General features: G+C 42.9%; 1 long non-coding RNA gene across 2 annotated transcripts; it reads right to left on the bottom strand.

Annotated features, from left to right (window-relative positions):
• Positions 1-232: 232 nt before the first annotated feature.
• LOC136462562 (uncharacterized) lies at positions 233-2,120 on the bottom strand. 2 transcript variants are annotated; one of them, XR_010760752.1, is made up of 3 exons: positions 1,572-2,120; positions 665-770; positions 233-326 (listed from the first exon to the last, which is right to left on the bottom strand). It is a non-coding gene; the product is annotated as an uncharacterized lncRNA (long non-coding RNA). The 2 variants fall into 2 exon arrangements; XR_010760751.1 differs by having other exon boundaries at positions 234-338.
• Between the last annotated feature and the right edge of the window lie 9,184 nt (positions 2,121-11,304).

The raw sequence follows: 11,304 nt of genomic DNA, 5'->3' as shown, positions 1-11,304 counted from the left end.
ATTCATACAAGATTCATATGGTTGCTGAAATCCAAACTAGGAATGTTGTACACACACAACAATAAAGCACATTGAGAAAAACAGGTAGGAAGAACATACTTTCCAGAAGTGTTGTCAAATTGAGCAAGATAATCCTGTGAACAAAGATAAATTTGAACTAGTTAACATTAATGTACCTAATAAAAACTACAGCAGTTTATTGATGTTATACATACAACAGTACTCGTCATAGCTCTTGATGCATGGCTCTTGATCCACGTATTGCTTTCTTCTATGTCGTTTTCTGCACTTGATTTCCTTGCTTGAAAATGCAATTTTCTTATCACCTGTGGAGTAAACTGTAAAGTTCAACTCAAGAGGATTAAGGTAAGACACGCAAAAGAAAAAGGTACAGGATGTCCTTTAGGGAAAAGCTACAGGCCCTAATGAAACATTCCCAGCACAGCTATATAAGAAAAAATTATCACACAAACATTTCCTATTGCAAACTATATTCTTTAAGGACACTTCAGAATGTGACAATGAAGAAAGCACAAGTTCTCTGAGATTTCCAATACAGAATTCTAGAAATATCAACTTCTATTTAAGTACCATAACCACAAGTAACCTGGACTTTAAGTGAAGAACAAATGCTAATAATACAGAATAAGAATGAAGTATAGACCTAGATAGTACTGGGTTTTCTCTTCCTTTGAATCATCAGAACCATTTGAGGATTTTGTGAGCACATCAGAAGTCTTTGCCTGTGAGCAGGTACTACACAAATGTCACTACAAAACTCATCAGGCTATCTTAAGGAGAAAAGGATACAACACAATCAGGTAATATAGACACAAACTGGGATACTTTTTTTTATTCCATTATCTGGAAAAACATTTGAGTATGTGCACATGTGCACCAAATTCTATGATTCAGTAAGCTATTTTCTCGAGGCCAAATGAATTAGTTATATACTAAATAAATCAGAAGAAAATGATCATAGAATAGACACTGCTGAAACAAAAATCTGAATCTGAACTCTGAGTTAGGGATCAAAATTATCAAACTTTAGGACCTTTTATCTCCTGAACCATTGAGAGTTAGACCTGAAACCTTAAACCAAAATGGTAGAGCTATATACCAAGAATGATTGTTGTTAAAGCCAATTAAGTTGTTTACACATGAAATTGATAGGAAGGGATCAATGAACAGAATTGGTTCATGGTCTAAACAGTAGGTATTTGACTTGAAATAACACATATTCACATTCGAGAGGCAACAATACTGGTGCTAAACTAGCCACATATAGCAGACACTAAAAATCAAAGTAATAGATCTATCTAGATTTGTAATAGGTCCCTGATCCAAACTTTTCCCCATTTGAGAACTGGTGACACGCATGCCTCTGTACAAGGAGAAACGTGATCAAAATATGAAACTACTCTGTAGACACTTGATAGAGAACAATCTAAACGAATCATCGAGAGTAGGCAAGCCAGTTTAGCGAAACTGCAGCAAATTCCTAGAAGGTGTAGCTTGCAAGGACATGACTTGTAGGAACGAGAAATTCATCTAGAGACAGGAATCCAAACCTGAGACAGCAGCCGCTCCATGGATCTGCCCCCACGACGCCAGCGGGCACACGCACAACCAGGCCCTCTGCACAACTCACTGGACCCACCTGCATGCTGAGCTCCAGCAAGCAGAGGACTCGTCGGGGGTGCTCGCTGGCACCGCAGACATGGGAACCGGGTCGCCGGAGAAGGGAAGGGAAGGCGGGGGTGAGCGCGGCATGTGTGGCATGGAGCAGACGAGGCGACGTGGCTTGCGCTGAGGCGGGGGAGGGGAGCTCCATGGATCTTCCTCCGCACACGCTCGCCGGACCGCTGTCGCGGACCTCGATGCAAGCTGGATCCGTCGAGTGGCGTGCCCAGCGCCCGCTCTCCGGCTGGCCTCCTCCTCACCAGATCTGGCGACGCCGCCGGAGGGGAACAGGTTGAGGGACCGTGCCTAGATCTCGACCTCCGTGGAGCCATCGTGGTTGGGGAATGGGGAGGGATGGTGGCGGCGAAGAGGAAGAGGGGAGGTGCGGCGGCGGCGTAGGTGTAGGTGAGGTGGCGATGGCGGGGACGAGAGAGAGGGGGGGGGGGGGGGGGGGGGAGGATCAGGGGAACGGGACTGGGTGGCAGCCGAGAGGTGGGAGATATTTGTTGTACAAGTGATTTTTAGGGGCGGCTGGTGATTAAGCCGCCCCTACAAATCGTAACACTGGGGGCGGCTGCTGAGTGAGCCACCCCTACAAATCAACCCCATTTGTAGGGGCGGCTCTTATTATTAGCCGCCCCTACTGTGTCATTTGTAGCGGCGGCTGATATAGTGGCTTCTGAGCAAGCCACTGTAGGGGCGGCTCCATCACCAGCCGCCCCTACAAAAAAATTATTCCATTGCTACAAACCGTTTTTCACGTAGTGAACCCAACCTCAGGAATCAAAATCTTGTGAACTTTTTGTATGTTTAATTTTAAAGCTCTCACATTGAACTATGTTTAGATTTCTATTATATTTGATATCAAAAGATAATTTGCATTACAATTCTGATTCTTGTTTTATACTGTCCTTAGAGAAACAAAAATAAGCTATTTTCTAATAATTACATGTGTTGGTGACAGAGAAATTGATACAAGGGGATGTAATGGATACTTTTTTCAGCATGTAGAGGGATATTTTAATTTGATTTTCTTATCTGTACCTAATATTAAGAAGATATTTTCCAACTGTCTTTTTTTACTTCCTACAATACCCTCATGCTCCTCTTTGCCCCATATATATGTGACCCGAGCTCATCATCCGTGCTTATATCAGTTAGAAGTACGTCCCGTAACGATAGAAAGTTCAATTCCAGGAAATACTGGAATACAAGACATCGAATGATGAATAAATCTCTGAGTTATAAATTGTCCACGCATGTATACATGCAACAAGCTATACTTTCCGTTACAACATGCAGACATATTTGCTAGAGTATTACGTTTCTCTATTTTTTTAACTAACCGAGCAGTAGGGCTACCGATTATATTGATAAAGAAGTTTAGATAGGACAAAGAACATCTCCGGAATGAGTTTACAACAGATGTTTGCAAGAGTATACGTAAAGTCAAGGCCATTGAAAGTTTGAAACAATAATATTATATTATCCAACTAGAGCATACATGGACGCTTGCGCATCATGCATGCATGCACGCGAGAACACATGACGACGTGTTGTACTTACAAATTGTAAACCACTAATATAAGACACGCAACTAAAGCCAAATCCCGTACGTAATTCCTTTTCAGACAGACGAAGAATGAACTCACATCAGACATCATGAAATGCGTCGCCACAACCGAGACGAAGCGGAGTAGCGGACTAGCAACTAACCAACGACCACTACCTAGAATATGATGGGGCCGGCTCCGAATATGATGTGTAGGGGCGGCTTCAGAGGCTCCGTAGAGGCGGTTTGCTCAGTCGCTCCGACGCAAGAGTCTCTATAAATTATGTATTTGTAGGAGCAGTTCCATCAACCGCTCCTACAAATCGATTTGTAGGAATGGCTGTATATTGAGCCGCCCCTACAAATCAATTTTCGAAAATCACAAAAAAGGGAAAAAATAGCAAATTTTTTTTTAATCCGAGGAGTTCCCCACCGGCAGCCACACCACCCACTCTATTGGAGTAGCATTTTTTGACAATTTTTGCACACTTTGCGTCGGGCAGGATTCGAGAACCCACAACCTCTCCCTCACGCACAAACTCCTCTAACAGTGCACCTCACGTTCACTTATGGCTACAATTTATTTCAGTTCCCCACATATTATATAAAACTGAGCATAAATTGATTGTTTGAGGCCCTAAACTAATTCAAATGAAAAAGTTGTCAACTACAAAGTTTTATAACTTTTCGAGATCTACAACTTTCATTTTGGTAGTTTCTCCATCCGAGGTCACTTATAAAATTTGAATTTCAAATTTGAGAAATTCGAACGTAGTTTTCCATGACAAGATGATTTCAAATGAGAAAGTTATCAACTACAAAGTTTCATAACTTTTCAAGATCTACAACTTTCATTTTTATTGTTTGTCCATCCGAGGTCGTTTAAAAAATTCAAATTTCAAATTTTTGAAAATTCAAACGTAGTTTTCCTTGACAAGATGATTTCAAATTAAAAAGTTGTCAACTACAAAGTTTTATAACTTTTCGAGATCTACAACTTTCATTTTGGTTGTTTCTCCATCCGAGGTTGTTTACACAATTTGAATTTTAGTGCTTAATTTTTAATACTCGGCGCCTATTTGTAGGGGTAGTTTAATATAGAGCCGCCCCTACAAATCGGTCCATTTGTAGGGGTGGCTCAATATAGAGCCGCCCCTACAAAGAAAGGGAGGCGTTGCCACAAATCGTTTTTTGTAGTAGTGGACGGGAGTGTAAAGGACGGGGCCGCTGGCATTGCCGGCGTCGAAGTAGATGTGGACGCGGTAGGCGTTGTACCCTGGCGCCACGTTGGTGTCATCCTGGACCACTTCGATGGCCACGTCGGGCCTGTCGCTGTTGATCTGCATGATCGCCGCCGCCGCCGGCCACCCCACCACCTCCGGCCACGCGTCTTGTCGCTGCTCGTTCTCTTTCTCCCTTCCTCCCACTCCTTCAGGCGACTACACTCCGATCCGGCCGGCCTCTACTGATTCAGAGAACAAGTGTTGCGTGCATGCACTCTATTAGTATTCCTACAACTAATGAGCTAGGAATGAAGTTGGATACAGGGATGCATTATCTTGGTGGTATTTATAGGGTCACCGTACTTGAACAACGTGCATGCATGGATTGGAAGCCTCGGTATTGGCACCCCGATCGATCTGCTGGCGCTTACTTATTCGGATCCATTCGTTTGCAGACAAGTGATGACAATACAGCCGGATAAACTACTGTCCTTTCCAACATCCAATGTTCGAAAATTAACATCACTAAGACTCTAAGAGCTAGCAAGTACTGACTAAAACTCTAAAATCATGGCAATCCCTTTGCTCTTTGAATTACTAGGACGAAAGGCGCGCTCCGCTGCGCCGTAAAAAAAAAAGTGCCCGTAACCACATGTTGTCTCATCATGGTGTACCATAATGACCTATTGAGGTTTTCTAAAAATGAACCTAGTACCAATAACATAATAGTCCTGGTAATAGATAGAACTATAGATTAGTGGTGGGCAAGCAAACAATTAAGGGTGGAAATATTATATTGACTTAAATGATGTCCCAGGGACTACGAATTCCATGGTCAAGGCAATATGGCAAGGAATTCGTAGCCCGTAACTAAAACATAGTACAATCGTTTGGAGTACACATATATGGCATATATATGCATGCACTCTATCACATATACAGACACCAAATGGTCTTCCAATATGTGACGGAAGGCAATATGACATATGGATCGTCGCTGATTATAATGGCCACCACTGTTGGGCTGCAGACTCACAAGGGCACTGCTGAGTTGGGCATGATGAAGAACCTGAGAAAAATGTTGCCACAAGGGTTACATATTAGATTAGATTAGGAAATCCTCTATGGTCCTACACATGGGTACCAATTCTGAGTAGCAGTCTTACAGGGGTCAGTGGCAAATTCAGTAGCAGGTATGTTCAGTGCAGGACGGAAAGGTCATGTTAGGGGCATCAATTTAAAAGGCATGAACACGCATCCAATGAAAAAATTCACTTGAAAGAAATACATATAAATATATAATAACTCATGAAAAAATGGAACTCATATTTATCCCTGTGCAAGCTAAACACGTGCAAAGATTCTGCTTCCCTGATATGCTGCGAGGCTATTGATACAGTACCATGTTCCAAGTTTATTAATGCATTGATATGCTGCTTATATTTACAATCTTCAAAAAGAACAATGTATATGCTATACAAATTCATACATAAGAAAGGAAAGTTCTTATGTGCAACTAAGGTTACCTATGTAGCTATCCACTGGCATCTCTGTCTCGATCGAACCTGCAGAAACATATAAAATCCATAGAGCGTGAAAACGAAACAGTTTATCGCCTTCAAAGCGCACAGGCTGGCTAGTGGATCGCTGTCACAATGGCAATGGACAGGGAACTGGTGGCACATATTATAGAACTCTAAATCTATAGAGCAAAGTAAAAATGAGGTAAAATGCAGAGGGAAATAGCGCAAAGGCATGTTTAGAATGCCTCAAATGGTATGAACCTGATAGATGATGCCTATTCTTGAGCTGAAGCTCCAACTGTCTTTCATAGAGTTGTGATCTGGGTTGGCAAGAACGCACGAGGTCCACCGTCACAAGCAATTACTGCACTGTTCGGTATTTTCAAGTAAAATTTTCAGATATTCTATCGAAGGAAACCAACTGTGTGGTACATGGATCCGCTTCGTTTGCCGGGACTGTATGTTCCGCTGCAACGATGGAAAGGCGATACATACCTGTTCAGTAAGAGGAACAGCGAAATGAAAGAAGCGACAGGAATTACTATCTGTGTGTATGGAAAATTTATGTGATGAAAAAGGTGACATGGATCCTCCACCTGTGCCTACTGCCAAAGCATTTTTGTCCACCACACTTAATTGAGATATAACATGCAACCTGACTAATAAAAAGGAAACCGACTGGTTCACAAGATGCCATGTTCATATATATAGTATTCAACATTCAAGTTGGGAGCCCTTTGCTGCCAAAGAGCAATCAGAACAGTGTGTCTGCAGTATTATAATCAAGGGAATAACAATAAAAGAAGTTCTATAGAAAATAATCTACTAATTGCAGCAGAAAATATACCATATGATTTTTTTTGAACAATATATCTTTGATCAACAAGATACACATTGCAAAGTGGGTTTGGTCCTGCCTTGATCTTTTTGAGTCTTACATGAGTACAACTCGTCACAACACCAATTGTATTTGTATCTGCAGATACAACTTATATATGAAGCAACCAAAAGACAAATAGTTGTCAGTTAGAGCTTCAACATCGACATAGTTGGATATACACATAGAAAATTACAACTAAAGTAAACTAAAATTTGTAGAAGTATGTAGCAGAGCAAAGCAATAAGCATACTTATGTAAATGAGGCACCATGGTTTTGATCCTATATACCTTTGTATGGGCAATGAAGCTTATATCAGATAAGGGTGCTCAATAGTTGAGTTCTATGTGTGAGCATTGACAGCCTGAAAAAATTCGAAGCATGGTATAGAGTCCCTTCTTTTAGCTGGGGCATGGACACTGTTATGTATGCTTCCATTGTTGTATTATGTGAGAGCAGTAGTGCCTAGAAATCAGACGACCTCAATAGATATAACATAATGAACACTCGGGCATTTCTCAGAAGTATCCTGAGTCCTGACAACTAAATAGTTACCGATTGCATTGACAACAAAGAGAAATTTCTTTGGTCATGCATGCATAGCGTAACATGGTTTACAAACAAAAGAAGCAAAGAGAAGGACCTTAATAGTGTGCCTTTGAGAATAAGGTGACTTACTTGAAGCTGCTGTTGAGGTTCACTAAGTATGTCTGCAACAGCCTTGAGCTGCAATGGGAGAAAAAAAACTTGTTTTGGGATGATTGATGTCTTCGCATTAGGAATTCTGTGTGTGCCCATGCAGACCAGCAAAGTCCTGTCAAAACACATTGGTGAGTAACTCGGCATCCCTTCAGCACCAATATTGAAACTGAAAGCAGGGCGCAGAAAATTAGACAGTACTAAACGAACCAGGGTAGGTGTTGGTTGAGGCAACGAAGCAAACACATGGTGCGCGCTACGGTCGCGTTCTATGAGCAGCACCTGCAGGGAGGGCACTGCTCATGGACAGCGTCGAGCAGGCAAGATACACGATCTGAAACACAAAGAGCAAGAAATATATACACCAATCCAAGAACAGATATATACATCCCAAGGCCGTGGACGAATGAAGGCACAGTTATGCAGAGCCGCAGAGGGATGGGGATGCGCAACCTGTGTATCGTCCTGGTTGGCAGGTAGTGCCGGAAACGAACGTGCAAGCCACCGACGCCAGGGGATGCGGCGTGAGAGATGACGACGCGGTGACGGGCCCGCCGTGGCCCGCGGCGGTGCAACAGGCAAGTGGAGGAGTCGAGGAGCGTGCGCGACCCGTCCTCTGGCCGCCGCTCCCACCCCCGCCTGATGTTGCGCACACCGGAGGCGTGAGCCGACCCGCGGAGCACCGACGCCCCTGCCCTTGATCGCTGTGCGCATCTAACCTACGTCTCGCCGCGTCTTCCGAGCTCGACCGCGTACCGCGCTGGTGGTCATATCCAGATGCGGGAGGAGGCGGCGGCGGCGGTTGGAGCAGGTGGGGTGACGGCGGCGGCGGAGAGAGCGGCTTTGACGGACGGACAGAGCGAGGGTCAGCAGGAGGGCCGGCCCAACTAAACGAAGCGAGACCAAATCGAGGACTACACACGCACGAGTCCACGTGGCTGCATACGATTAGTGAACAGTAACCAAATCGCTCTCAACGCGTGGATTCTAAGAGCTTTATGGAGTTTCATATAAGTTATATCCCATGCACATATATAAACTATGGCACACTGCTGCTGCTTCTGCTGGCACAACGGGCTTGTTTGGTAGTCTCCAGCCCCAGAAACTCAAAAAGACTTAGAGCTGGAGCTATGAGCACATTAAAGGAATTTAGTTGAGTAATTTTTAGGGACTGTTCCGATTCTCTGGTGTAAAATTTAGTTGACTAAGGTTGAGGACTAAAATTTTAGACCATTTTAGCCCACTTGTGTGGTTTCAAGTTTTTGTGAGATTGGCTAAACTTTAGAGAGCACTTTACACCTCTATTTTATCACATACAAGTTTCAAATCCTATGTATATTTAACGTATATCACTAGAAGAAGTGAATAACTAATTAAAGCCATGAAGCAATTCTGGAGCATGCATGTATAAATAGTGGACATATATATTAGGCAAGATTTATGAATTAAACATCTTCATATTCTAAGGGGCTCTCTGAAAATTGTACAGGAATTAGCAAACCCAGCCAGCTCATCGCTGGGAGCCTAGCACTACCGAGTGCCAGAACACTCGGCAACTGTTTTGCCGAGTGTAACACTCGGCATACAACACACGGCATCAACAGTGTCGACAAACAATAGTTTACCGAGTGTTTTTTATCGCACACTCGGCAAATAGTTTGTCGAGTGTCAATAAACACTCGGCAAAAAAATGTTAACGGGATGGCACGGTGATGGTGATTTTGCCGAGTGCACGACGGAAAAACACTCGGCAAAGTTTCTCAAGTTTGCCGAGTGTCAAGCCCAAAACACTCGGCAAAGTGTCTAAACTTTGCCGAGTGTCAATTCCAAAACACTCGGTAACGTTTCTAAAGTTTGCCTAGTGTCAAGACCAAAACACTCAGTAACAACGTTTCTAAAGTTTGCCGAGTGTCCAGACCAAAGCACTCGGCAAAGTTTACACACTTTACTGAGTGTCACGCCCAATACACTCGGCAAACAAGCGCGCAACGGGTAGATTTTATGGTCACTTTGCCGAGTGTCCATTAGAATACACTCGGCAAATATAAAATACTCGGCAAAAAATGTTTCCAGAATAACAGAAATTGGTCTCTTCGCCAAGCGTTTTGGCTTGACACTTGGTAACGCCTCGCTTTGCCGAGTGTTACACTCGGCAAAGCGACCAGTACCCCCCTTTTTTACTAATCTGTCCCGTATAACAGACCCCCCCCTCAATTCACAATAAACCATCATAATTCACAATAAAGCATCATCACAGGCATAATTATATGTCATAGGCATAATTGCATGTCATAGGCATAATAAACCATGATCACAATTCACAATACACCATCATCATAATTCACAATAAACCATCATCACAAGTCACAACTAAGTCACAATAAGCCACAAATGCAAATGCAATCACTGTAGAGGCCCTTGGAACCACTGCGACAAATCCGGGTCTTGAGACTGATTATTTGATGCCGCTGATTGATTCTGCACAAGAGAGAAGAGATTGCATGTGTAAGCTGCAGATATAAAAAACTCACTGCAATAAGAAATTATAAGTAGTGTCTTGAAAAAATACTTGCACGTAAGTATATATAGTACTAATAAAAAACTCACTGCAATCTGACCCATGCATGTTCAGTTTGTATATCTTACCTATTAGTATTAGTTTAAGCCATGCAGTGGGGGGCTTAGAGTTAGAAGCTGGAGCTGGCAGGGCCATGCCAATGGGAGTGCAGGCCATGCGCAGTAGCTGCGAGCAGGTCATTGAAGTCTGTGTTATTACTATTATAAAATTCTGGGCTTGTGGCAGGCTACAGAAACTAACAGTCCGTTCATAACAGTTTTTTTTAATGAAAGTCTGCTCCTAACATTTGTACAGAGCTATCACAGCTTACTGATGATGGATGTGGCTAGGTGCATATCTGAGGCAAGCAGTCTGAAACTGCAACAGAGATTACATTTGGATTTAAGATGGCAAATTGTTGATTGATGCACAGAACTCATCTATCATCTGAATTTCTAAAACCAGTCAAATAATACTGCATTGCCTATGTACTCTAAAATTCTCTAAGTCATCTCGTGGAAAAGGGATGGCTTTCACACTTAAAAATGATAGCATTCACTCAAACACTACATAGCAATTTCATATTACAAACTGATCGGCATTCCTGGAGAAAAAGAAAAGGTAATTCAGGTTGAGCTCTCACTAGATGCAGCTCAAACTAAAATTGTAATGAAAGGAGCAACAAAGAGAAGTAATTTAGGAAACAACACACTAAAAAAGAGTGGCAAAAGCTGCCTACCAGAAGAGTACAGCTGCACCTTGGCGGTAGAACATTCAGAAGTGAATACTTTAAAAGCTCAGACTCAGCGGCACGAAAGAAATTGGGAAGAACTGAACACCAGTACTGCACTAGATCCAAAACTACCAACAAGAGTACTGCACTAGGATTTTGTACCGACGAAAATTCCAATACTAAACAAGATTTTAGAAGCACCAACAGGAGTACTACACTAGGATCTGGAACCCAAACACTGAATCTATTGCAGACGAGCTAATCAGCGGCGCAGGCAACGTACTCGGCAGCAGCGAAGGCGACAAACTCGGCAGCGGCGCAAGTGATGACGCTGCTTTGTACTTGCACTAGCCACCACCGTGCCCTTTTCCCTTTTTCCAAGAGATGCTTATCTTAACCTTGCATATTCTTTGTCTCTATCTCACTGGTTGCCTATGTACTCTAAAGTTCTCTAAG

The sequence above is a fragment of the Miscanthus floridulus genome, chromosome 7 (assembly GCF_019320115.1).
Source record: "Miscanthus floridulus cultivar M001 chromosome 7, ASM1932011v1, whole genome shotgun sequence".
In the NCBI taxonomy this organism is placed as follows: domain Eukaryota; kingdom Viridiplantae; phylum Streptophyta; class Magnoliopsida; order Poales; family Poaceae; genus Miscanthus; species Miscanthus floridulus.
The sequence above is the reverse complement of the archived record's forward strand: the minus strand, read 5'-3'. Positions and strand labels throughout refer to the sequence as shown.